Here is a 12,053-nt window from a genome sequence, read left to right as displayed (position 1 = left end):
TGAGCACTATGGTGGTTATTGGTGATTGGTGTGCTGTATCCCTATCATTACATAATCTTGTAAGCCACTATTAAATCACTCATATATATATTTTAATCACTACTGTACTTATAATGGCAAGGTGAAAATTCATGCCATGTAAAAGTAAACCACTAGAAGAGAAACTAAATGCAAGCTACTTTCAAAAAATAGTGGTCTTATATTTGTAGTTTCAACAACTAAAATCTTACTAAAACGAAACATTACAACTGAGTTGGGGAAAAGTAAAATATAAGTTTCCCAAATACATTTTGGGCAAGAAAACCTGGACTAGATTAACATCTATAGTGTTTGTTTAAACAATTTAGTACACATATTTTTACATCTTATTGGAGGAATATGTTTTAATGCATGAGACTTTCTCAAGTCCCACTGTAAGTTATATGAAATATAATACATGGGAGTCGGGCTGTAGCGCAGCGGGTTAAGCGCAGGTGGCGCAAAGCACAAGGACCGGCATAAGGATCCAGGTTGGAGCCCCGGCTCCCCACCTGCAGGGGAGTCGCTTCACAGGCGGTGAAGCAGGTCTGCAGGTGTCTATCTTTCTCTCCTCCTCTCTGTCTTCCCCTCCTCTCTCCATTTCTCTCTGTCCTATCCAACAATGACAACAACAATAATAACTACAACAATAAAAAAAAACAGCAAGGGCAACCAAAGGGAATAAATAAAATAAAAATAAATATTAAAAATTTTTTAAAAAACTCTTAAAATAAAAAGAAATACAGTACATATGCATGGTAAAGACTTTCTAAAGTGAAAGCAGTTCTAACAACTTTAGACAAATGGTTGTGAACCTATGATTTAAGACTACGACTTCCCCAATATATAGTTGTTTCTAATGCTTATCATATATTTATTCTCTCCCTTTCACATTATCTTAGTGAGTTACATAATATTTTCTTGAAAACATTTTTATAAGGAGAAGAAAAATGAAAAAAATCTGAAAAATTTATTTATATGTCAATTATATTTGTTTTTTAAAACACAAGTACATCAAAACAAGAACATGAAATATTTCAGAATAGTATATTGGTATAATAAATCTTGGCAATATGAGAGTAAAATTTCTCACCAGAAACTGAAAAATGATAGTAGATGTTCAGAAAAGGATAAATATCCTCCTTTTTTTGGGGGGGGGAGAGAACTTGGGTGATATTGTGTGAGGTCAATAAGAGTGAACACTGGGAACTGTGTCAATTATTAAAGTTTAAATACAGACAACAGAAGGAGCAAGAGATAATGTAATCATTAACTCTAGGAGTTAGGCATGAAGGACAAGAGTGAGGCAAAAGAACTAGAACTCTGTCTTTCAAGGTGAAATTAAACAGGTATAAGTAAATGAATAAATAAAAAATATAGTTGCTTAGAGGTAAAAGGCTAACTATGAGGACAAAAAAAACCTCATGATTCCAAATTGTCACTTCAGGGGGATAAAATGAATAGTAGAGAATAAATTTAATTACTTTGATAGCCATCTTGAAAATAAAAGGATAAACCATGTTCTAGTGATAGCTGATCAAAATTAAGTAGCCACTGACCAGAAAGTGAGTAAGTTGTGATGACGTTAAATAAGGTGGCCTGATGCAATGGACGTGGCATAGTGAGTAGAATGCAGTTTGCATGTGTAGGCCTCAGCACCTCATATGATGAACTGCGTTCTAGTCTCTCTCACATTTACTCATAAAAAGAAATTACTTAGAAATTTTAAAAAGAAATTTGTAGGGTTTGAGCAGTGGTGCACCTGGTTGAGGACACACATTACCATCTCCAAGGACCCAGATTCAAGCCACCAGTCCCCACTACAGAGGGGAAGTCTTCACAAGTAGTAAGGCAGGGCATCAGGTGTCTCTCTTTTGTCTCTCACTCAGTTTTCATCCTTCCCTCCTTTCTCTGTCCTATTACATACAAAGAAAGAAAAAAGGGGGCCAAGCAGTGGTGCACCTGGTTAAGTGCTCAAATTAAGTTCACAAGGACCCAGGTTCAAGCCCTTGCTCCCCACCTGTAAGGGGAAAGCTTCCCAAGCGGTGAATCAGGGCTGCAGGTGTGTCTCTGTCTCTCTCCTCTATCTCCCTCTGTCTGTATTTATCTCTGTATCCAATAATAAATAAATAAGTATATTAGAAAAAAAGAAAGATAAGCAGAAAGGGGGAAGGGTGGCCAATGGCAGTGAGCACTGAGCCTCCGCAATAACACTGGTGGGGGGTAAAAAAAAATGTTAAATGAAGTGGTCTGAACATACCTGTTTTACCTTAAGGGAGCAGAGAGAAAATCTAAAGTAAATATGGTCCAGACACAGAGCTCACTGCTCCAACAGAAGACAGTTGGGCATCCTGGAGGAAGGAGAGATCTTAGTTCATGAGACTAGGCTAGGGAAACATCAAACTAAAGTATACAGAAGAGGTGTTCAGGAGCCAGAATGTTGTAGACTGTATGTCTTTAAGGCATGGCTTGGATTATATTCTGTTTTTAAAAAATTATTTTACTAAGGACTTAATGGTTTCCAGTACGGTTATTGACATATGGGTATGATTTCTCATCTCTTCATGATAGGTGGCAACAAAAACTTTCCCCCCCGCAACTTGTGTCCTTTTCCATCATCAAGCACCAGGATCCTAACACCTTCTGCCTCCACCTTCTTCCCCCTCCTCCTCCAGAGTCCTTTGCTTTGAAATATACCAAATTCAGTACAAGTTTCACTTTATTTATTTATTTTTTTTTGCCTCCAGGATTATTGCTGGGGCTTGGTGTTCCTTGTTGTTGTTGTTGGATAGGACAGAGAGAAATCAAGAGAGGAGGGGGAGACGGGGGAGAGAAAGACACCTGTGGACCTGCTTCACTGCTTGTGAAGTGACCCCCACTGCAGGTGGGGAGCTGGGAGCCCAAACTGGGATCCTTACGCGGGTCCTTGCGCTTTGCACCATGTGCATTTAACCTGCTGCACTACCTCCCCACCTCCACATTTCACCTTTTGTTTATTTTCTGTTCTTGTTTCTTTACATTCCATCTATGAGACCTTTAAGAATGTCATCTATTAGAAAAAACAGAAACATCAAGTGCTGATGAGGATGTGGAGAAAAAGAAACCACTTTACATTGCTGGCGAGAATGCATTTTGGATCAATTCCTGTGGAAAGCAGTCTAGAAACATATCAGAACACTAGAAATAGGCCATTTTTGTTATTATTATTTTTAAATTTATTATTATCTTTTATTTATTTATTGGATAGAAACAGCCAGAAATTGAGAGAAAGGGGAGAGGTAGAGAGGGAAAAAGACAAGAGAGACACTTGCAGCCCTGCTTCACACTTGTGAAGTCTCTCTCTGCAGGTAGGGACTGGGAGCTTGAATCTGGGTCCTTGAACATTGTAACATATGCACTCAACCAGGTGCACCACCACCCGGCCCCAACCAACCATTTTTATAACCTGGAAATAACCTGGAAATGCCTCTCCTGGAAATGTACTCAACAGAAGCAAATACACCTATGTTCACAACAGTATAACTTATAATTGGATCAAATTCATGCTAGTACAGAAAGACACAGATTTTTTTTTTTTTACTTGAAGAAATAATACTGGTTACTCAGAGAAGTAAAAATTAAGGACAGTGGTAAGAGTATTTCTACCATGGACTAGGTTGGGTAGTAAGAACAGAGAGAAGTCCTAAAGACAACCGAAGCAACAGAAAAAAAAAAAGTGATTTTAATTCTATTGAAAAAGTCTTGGGACAAAGATATTTTTGAAATAGAAACCCAAAATCTCGTCTGTGCATTCTATCAATATGTTTGAGATGCCCATTAACACCTCGAATGGAGACACGAGGCAGGAAATTTGATAGATGGATGTGAAGTTAGGAAAAGAGTTAGATTACTGATATTTGCTCAGTAATCATCAGGATAGAGCTGATAACTAAAACAGCCATGACTCTACTTAGGAAAGAGAGTATGTAATAAAAATAGTTAGTGTTGATTACATGCTAGCTATATGCCTATAATTTACTTAAAATGCTTTTCTTTTTTAATTTTTATTTATAAAATGAAAATATTAACAAGACTATAAGATAAGAGGGGTACATTTCCACACAATGCCCACCCTCAGAGCACCATATCCAATTCCCCCCCCCATGATATTAAATTCCTTTTCATGTCATCTTAGGAGCACTTCAAAGTCTCCCTCTTGTTTAATGATTTGTTAGGAGGTCTCACAGGGCTTAACATACAGACAGTAATTCAGCTATTGCTTTTCACAGTCTAAGTAAAATCAGTAAACACACACTATGAAAAAGTCTTTGGGAAACCAGGCACAGAATCCTGCTGGGGTACATGTATAGCACATAGTTTGCATCTGTGAGGATACAACCATGGTTCCTCATGGTTATCACAGGGGAGATATCCATGCACCCCATATTCATGTTTCATGCATCTCAGCTGACTAGTAACACATGATATGTTATCTCTGAATGTCATGTACTAAAATGCCTGACCCCAAGAAAGACAGCTGGTGTTTAGCACAAATCATATTGCTTTTGTGAAGAGTTTAGGTATAGAGAACCACTCTTAGAGAAAACACTTGTGGAAATCCACAGTTCTCATCTCTCACCTCCAGATGTAATTCCAGAGCCAACCTTGTTAAGCAGGACTTCCTAAAAATAAATGTCTTTTGTCTCTTTTTTCTGCGTACACATTATGTTATTTAAGACTCTAACAACACTCTGATAGGTTCTGTTACTATACATATTTACTTGCCTAGTCTCCAGGGCTTCAGCATTCCAAGCTGACTTCTTGTTATATAGAAAAGCAAAGAAAGGGAAAGAAAAGTACCAGTGTTTCCTTCAAAGCAGTGTGTGTGTGGGGGGGTGGGTCAAGTTTGAACCACTCACACATGTAAAAAAATAGCATACTAGCCAAGTAAAATATTTTTTCTGCCCTAATATCTTTATTTTACAGGTGAGAGGACAAGAGAATGCTTACCCAGCTCATGAAGGAAAAGGTTAGGAATTAAAACTCAGAGGCTTATTCTTTTTGCCTTGTCCTAAATCTTAATCTTTGATTCACTTTCTCTGGAAGCAGAAGGAAAAGTGTTGGATGAGATGAGTCGGGAAGAGAGGGATGAATACAGGACACCTCAACATGTAAGTAGGATTTGGGAGACAGAATCAGTAAGGAAGAACACAAGATACTTAAGACTAAGAGGTGGGGTGGGTGTACTGCACCAAAGAAAGGAACTTGGGGCAGGAATAGGAGGTCTGGGGAAGAGGGTTTGGAGTCTCTGATGCTACAAGAGTATGTAGCAGACAGTGGCCACTCAAAGCTGAGAAACCATGCATATGCATAAACAAAGGAGCTGTGATAAATTACCCACCCACCCCAGCCCACAAAAAATAACCTCAGAGATTTGACTTTTGTGCTGTTGTGCTTAGATATTTTTTAAAGAAACCTCTTTTAGTAGAGACCAGAAAGCAGCAAGGAAAAAGGGTGAAAGAACCCCACCTTGAGTACTCCAGCATTTAGAGGTTGAAGAGATTGAGACTGGAGAAGACAAACCAGGAGACTGTTTAGTCTGCCTCAGGATTGAAAGAAAGGCATATACGATGGGTTATTTGCAACTTGCAGGCTGAAGGAAGTACAAAGTGACACACATGACCAAGCTTTAGCTTTCCAGCATTGTCTTTTATGCAAACTCATAAATTCTGACTATAGTAGCCATATGCATTTCCCCAGCCATTATCAATTTTATTAAAACTAATATTCTGTTCTTACACACTTTCTCTATTGTCTGAAATTTCAGTCCCCTATTTTCTTTCTTACTTTTTTTTTTTCTGCCTCCAGGGTTATCGTTGGGGCTCTGTGGCTACACTATGAATCCACTGCTCCTAGCGGCCATCTTTTTTCCATTGTAGTTGTTGCTGCTGCTGTTATTGTTGTTGTTGTTGTTGGATAGAACAGAGAGAAACTCAGAAAGGAGAGGAGGGGAAGACAGAGAGGGAAAAAGATAGACTCCTTTAAACCTACTTCACCACTTTTGAGGAGACTGGCGGCCAGAACCTGGATCCTTGCACTGGTCTGCACTTAACCAGGTGCACTACCACCCCCACCCCCCTATTTTTGTAATGATGATTCTTGTCTTATAAGAGCTGTGCCAAATACACCTTTAAACAAAAATTATTAGCAATTTACAAAATTATAATAGGGTATAATTCCACACGATTCTTATCACTAGAGTTCTGTCTCCTTATCCCCCTGCAGTAGTAGAAACTGCAAGGTCAAAGATACAGGTTGACTATATATATTATGTTTGCCTACTTTTTCCATGACCCCTGCCTTCACTTCCTTTCTTTTGTAAATTTTTTATTGGGGGGTGGTCATTGATTTACAGTCAATAGTTGTTGGTACATGTGTAAAATTTCCCAGTTTTCTGCAAAACACTCAAACCCCCTACCTAGGTCCTCCTCCACCATTTTACACCAGAACCTGAAGTCCCTCCCCGACCCTCCACCCAGAGTCCTTTATTTTGGTGCAACACACCAAATCCACTTCAAGTTCTGCCTTGTGTTTCCCTTTCTGTTCTTCATTTCTTTTCTAAGTCACACCTATACACCTATAACTACTTCTGAGTGTGCTTCCTTTTCCCTCTTCTCTCTTTGATAAGTGAAACAGTGCCTGAATTCCTCTAGTGTTTTCCAAACTCACTTCCTTTTCATCGATGATATAAAAACAAAGGTTCCTGGTGACAAATGTCTCAGGAACCAGGGGAATTGGAATGGAGAGCCATCTTCATCTTCTTTGTATAATGACACTGCAATTCCAAGTTACACTCCTCTAATTTTAGTTTCCTTTTATATGTTTACTTTTAGCATCCTCCTCTAGCCTAATAAACTCTGAAAGCCAGGAGCTGTATCAAATTCCTCACAATGTAGTAGAATTTCTAGTTCACACAGACACTATGGAAATGCTAGCAAAAGGAAGAACGGAATGATGGAATCAAACAGGCGAGGAAGAAATGATTAAATGCAATCTAAGAGAAGTGAAACAAAAAAAAAAGTCTTTTGGGTTATATGTAAGTAAACATTCTAAATGATTTATGACTTTTCTCAGATTGGAAACACTTACATTCTAGTAATGTATAGATTAAATTTGCATTTATCTTACTGGTGTTCTGCAAACAAATCTATAAATTTTATTTTTCATGTATACACAAGTAATTAAGAGAATTCAGAGTATTAGATCAAAACTGTCTAAGTTTTTTTTTTTCCTCTACTGAACTTTTTTTTTTTGGACTAGTTAAAATCCAGAAACACCTGAGAAATCATAGAGCTAGAACATTTTAAGAAACAGTACTTTATTCCCAAGTGGAAATAATTTTTAGGTCTCTGCCCATGGATGCTTTTAATTTTAATTTGAACAGGAGTAGAAACTACTAGAAGTTTAACAGTATCCAAGAAAGAAAGAAAGAAAGGAAGGAAGGAGGGAAGGAAGGAAGGAAGGAAGGAAGGAAGGAAGGAAGGAAGGAAGGAAGGAGAAGAGAAGGGTAAGTAGGAACATTATATAAAACTAGGAGACAACAAGATTAGCGAGTAAGGGCTCACTATAGGCCTGGTAGAACTGTGTGGATCAGAAGCAGGGCTGGGATAGGAGATACTTTCTATGCCACCCCTATGGCATGGCACATGTTAAAAACTCTTCCCCAAACGGGAGTGAATGAGATGATGTGCAAAGCTGGCAAGGCCACTTGACCTCAGCTCCACAGTTCTTTTCTGTTCACAGATGTTTCCTGATTTCTTCATCAAAGCCACACTCATCTGAGGCCTCTGGGTTCTCTTGTAAATGTATCTGTGGTAGCCAGATCCTGTTTCAGGCTAACCATCATTTAAAGAAGAGTCATGAAGAATTTATTAGAGGAAGCACTGAGCATAGGGAACTGATTATCTATGTTTTATTTCTCTTTCATTACACACTCTGTTTTTATTATAAATACACTGGGGTTTTTTGTTGTTTTTGTTTTGTTTTGTTTTTACCTAACTTGCTTTTCAATAAAGAAGGAACTTTTGCATCTTATCTAATTCTTCATTAAATTAGTAGATAGTTAACGGATAAAAACCTCATTCACAGAAATTAATAGCATTTAGATGCAGTGCATATATTATGTATATGTGAGGGTGACAGTGACTGGTTTGTTAGGGATATATAACTGATTCTGTCCTCTTTCTGCACTGTTAAATTGTGACCCTATCAGTATAAGTATTTTTGTTTCACTGTATCTTTAAACAATGGCAAATGATGTTGTTGAAAGCCATTGTAATTATACTCTGTAAAGAAATTCGCACACCAGTGATTATTTCTTAAAAGTTATCCTTGTAAGGAGTTAGCGGTAGCGCAGTTGGTTAAGCACACGTGGTGCGAAACGCAAGGCCGGTGTAAAGATCCCAGTTTGAGCCCCGGCTCCCCACTTGCAGGGGAGTCACTTCACAAGCGGTGAAGTAGGTCTGCAGGTGTCTATATTTCTCTCCCCCTCTCTGTCTTCCCCTCCTCTCTCCATTTCTCTCTGTACTATCCAACAACAATGACATCAATAATAACTACAACAATAAAATAACAAGTGTAATTCACTAGATTCAATTAAAGACATTCTAAAATAGTGTGGGCATATAATCCAATATGTTGGGGACTTTTTAGATGAGAAAAGAAAAACACACAGGCAGAAGAAAATAGTCTGACAATGGAAGCAGATTGGAGTGTTGTTACTGCAAAAGCTAAGAAAGACCAAGAATTTTCAGCCACTATCTAAAACTAAGAAGAAGCAAGAAAGGGTTCTACACAGAGGGAAATTCTACAATCTAGAACTATAAAAGGATACACTTTTATTATTTTATATTACCCAGCTTGTTGTATTTCATTACAAGATTCTTAGAAAACAAACACATCACTAATGAAATATTTTTACTCAAGGATGTTTAATACATTTTACAGTTGTATTAAAATAGATTATTAATCTAATTTGAATAATTTTTCCAATTGTAGATTTTCGGACTTATTGTATTTCACGACTATAGAAGAAAAAAACTCCCTATAATCTCACAATTTTTCACAGTATTTGTTTTTGATATTCCTATATTGAATTTGTGCATGATGTTTGTGTGTTATATAAGTTTACCTATGCACTTATTATTTTAGAGTAAGAGAAATAAATACATTGTGTAATATGCTAATTCCTTCCTGCCCTCTTTCTCTCCACTTCATTTCCTCTCTTCTTCCTTTCTTCCACCCCAAATGCCCAGTCTCATCCAGGTGCTAGGCATACAGTAGTGACTAGATCAAGCAAAATTTCTGCTTTCATATATTTTATAATTGGTTAAATGTCAAAAATATATTAAAAAGTAACATAATAGGGTGTCATGGGAGTTTTTCCACTGATACCAAACACATCAAAGAGTTTGAAAAGGTTTCTTGGAGGAGGTCAAGCTTCAACTGAAGCCAGATGGATGGAAAGTAACAGCTATTAGAGAAAAAAAAAAGAGTAATTAAGACAATAATGAGATACCACTTTACTCCTCTGAGAATGTTATACATCAGAAAGAACAGTAACAACAAATGCTAGAGAGACTGAAGGAGTGAAGGAACCTTCCTACACTGCTGGTCCAACCCCTGTGGAGAGCAGACTGGAGAACTCTCAGAAAACTAGAAATGGACCTATCTTATGACTCAACAATTCTTCTTCTAGGGATATATTCTTTTTTTTATTTTTATTTATTATTGGATAGAGACAAAGAGAAATTTAGAGGGGAGGTGGAGATAGATAAGGAAAGAGATAGAGAGACACCTGGAGCCCTGCTTCACCACTCATGAAACTTTCTCTCCTCTAGGGATATATTCTAAAGAATAAAACACACCATTGCAAAGAGATCTGTATATACCTATGGTCATAATAGCACAATTTATAGTAATAGCTCAAACTTGGAAGCCACCTAGATGTACAACAACAGGTAAGTGACTGAGATAAGTTGTGGCATATATACACAATGTGAGACTACTATTCAGCTATTAAGAATAGTGAAGTCCCCTTCTTCACCTCATCTAGGACGAAGTTTGAAGTCATCATGCTAAGTGATAATAGGGAAACAATCCAGAAAGTGAAGGATGAATATGGAATGAACTCACTCATGGACAGAAGTTGAGAAATAAGAACAGAAAGGGAAAACACAAAATAGAACTTTGACTGGATTTGGTGCATTGCACCAAAGCAAAGGACCCTGGGGGGGGGGGGTGAGGTCCTGATGCATGATGGTAGAGGAGAACTTAGGCTGGGGATGAGAGTGTTCTGCAGAAAATTAAGAAATTTTCCATGTATCAACAACTATATTTACTGTAAACCATTATTCCTCCATTCTCTCCAATTAAAATTAGAATATACATATATTATTATTATTAAGCCTCATCATTTTCCTGGTAAAATTAATTTCAATCTACAAAGCAAAATAGTCACAATTTTTTCTTTATGGGGGGGGATTAATGGTTTACAGTTTACAGTAAAATACAGTAGTTGGTACATATGTAACATTTCTAAGTTTTCCACATAACACACTAACTCCCCTACTTAAGTCCACCTCTGCCATCATATTCCAAGACCTGAACACCACCATGCTACTGCTGCCCCCATCCCAGAGTCCTTTACTTTGGTGCAATGCCCCAACAATCTCATTTTTGGTAAGGATAAATGATATAAAAAATTGACCATAATTAATATCATTGAAAAAAGTCTTTATTTCTTCCAGAATTCATAAAGTTTATTGAGGAAAAAAAAAAGAGTAATGGATTTCTAAGTAGAGGGGAAATGTTATTCACAACAGGGAAGAGTCTGTATTTGAAGATCATAATGAAGTTCAATGTTTGGAGACTACAGGCAAACAAAAGGGGATTTATAAGGGATGGGTGTGTGCAAAGATCATGATGGGCATTCTAGAGGCAATTTAAGACTTGGACTTTAAGAAGTGATTTATTTATTCATTCATCTATTAGCTACAAAGAGAGAAGGAGGAGAAGGGGAAGAGGAATAAAGAGAGGATGAGGCAAGAGAGAACTCTGGTATGTGAGATGCTGGGGATATAACTCAGGACCTCGTGGCTGAACTTCCAGTTTACTCACCGTGTCATCTCCTGGAATGCTGAACTATCTTAATAGAGACACAGAATAATTTATGTAGACAAAGTCAGATGATCAGATTTGCATTTCAGGAAGATTTGATTGACAACATTGTAGTAAACATATTAAAGGGTGATAAGGCTATTGATGATTATGGCCATAAAGGCAGGTCCCACATCTATGTGGGCTTTGTACTGTGGGCTGCTAAATGAAGTCAATGAGACCTGGATCTGTCAGAGACCAGCAGTCAGGATTTGCAGGCAGTGCCAGTCCATTTATATATACAGCAAACTCCTTTTTACTTAATCCACCATCACCTACAGAAGGGTCTAACAAGGTTTGTAAAGTAAAGCCTGTAGACTTCCATTTTCAGTTTTTAGAAAGAAGTATGTATGTTGTGACTATAGGAAGGGTTTTCTTGTTCTTTTGTTCCACCTTACAAGAACATTTTCATAGATGTTTCGTTTGTCACTTATTACAAGAGACAATCTTTTAGTGCACTCACTTAATGGGATTAAAGTGAAGAATCCATGGCAGATCCCATCCATAAAAACATACCAATTGGTGGTTGAGAGAAATAGGGTTTGGTAGGTCTAGTACAGTGCCATCATGAGCTGAACTCTAAGAATGGCATGCACACAAGCAGTCCAGTCTGAACCCTCAAAGCCCCAGAATTCTACTTTTTCATGTATGCATTCTTTTCTAGTTATACAGCCCTCAGTGCTATTTTGATTTTATTTTAGTAAGAGGCTATGGTAGGGAGAGTAGACCTTAGTATCTGGAGCCCTGGTACAGGTCCAGAACTAAAGTGGCTTCAGCAAGCAGAGGATTATGAAGACAATGATGACAATGATGATGATGATGAAGATTATGAACACAAC

At 37.7% G+C, this 12,053-nt stretch overlaps 1 pseudogene; it reads left to right on the top strand.

Moving 5' to 3' along the window:
• Positions 1-11,325: 11,325 nt before the first annotated feature.
• On the top strand, positions 11,326-11,828 carry LOC132540316 (E3 ubiquitin-protein ligase RNF34-like; annotated as a pseudogene).
• Positions 11,829-12,053: the final 225 nt, after the last annotated feature.

This window comes from Erinaceus europaeus, chromosome 9 (genome assembly GCF_950295315.1).
Source record: "Erinaceus europaeus chromosome 9, mEriEur2.1, whole genome shotgun sequence".
NCBI classification, from domain to species: Eukaryota; Metazoa; Chordata; class Mammalia; order Eulipotyphla; family Erinaceidae; genus Erinaceus; species Erinaceus europaeus.
The sequence above is the reverse complement of the archived record's forward strand: the minus strand, read 5'-3'. Positions and strand labels throughout refer to the sequence as shown.